Source organism: Tupaia chinensis, unplaced genomic scaffold (genome assembly GCF_000334495.1).
Source record: "Tupaia chinensis unplaced genomic scaffold, TupChi_1.0 Scaffold000607_1, whole genome shotgun sequence".
NCBI classification, from domain to species: Eukaryota; Metazoa; Chordata; class Mammalia; order Scandentia; family Tupaiidae; genus Tupaia; species Tupaia belangeri.
This window is the reverse complement of record NW_006160126.1, coordinates 255525-256217: the sequence shown is the minus strand read 5'-3', so window position 1 is coordinate 256217 and position 693 is coordinate 255525.

The window sequence follows — 693 nt, the reverse complement described above, 5'->3', positions numbered from 1 at the left end:
TTCCAGCCTGCCCACCCCCCGGGGAGGGGGGGGGGGGGGTGATTTCTCAATTTTCCTCTGTCTCTCCAGCAACCCTATATACTCCATGGCAAAAATTGGGGGAGGGGGTGGGGGTGGGGAGGGAAGACTGTGTAGAGGGAAACAAGGGAAAATAAAATCAAGAATATTTAGCAGACAGAATCACTAAATAGTACTTGGTGTTGATAGATGTGAGGTTGTCAGTGAGAGACAGGGAGTTCAGGATTCTTCCAGATGTATGGCTTGCTCTGTAAATTGGACAATGATTGGATGAGACACTTAATTTTAAAAGTAATTGATGCATGTGGTTTAATGTGATTTCGACTGTGTGCACTCACTGGAGAGAGAGAGAGAGAGAGAGAGAGAAAGCACCCTCTGGGTAGGTTGGCCATGAGCTTCTCTTCCATTCCCCTCTTGGGATTTTGGGCACGCACGCACCATGCCCAGCATGTTTTCCAAGCCTCCCGGTCTGGGACTCAAACCATGCAGATGGCCATAAGGATCCAGCTACCTTAACCACCATGGCAATGGTTGGCCCAAATGAGACACTTTTTATATGCCATGACAACAGGATCTGATTATTTAAATATTCAGAAATAAAGATATTCTGATGGACAGAGTCATACTGTTACATTGTATTCTGGTACATCCTACTCCAGTCTGTATAAAAAAAAA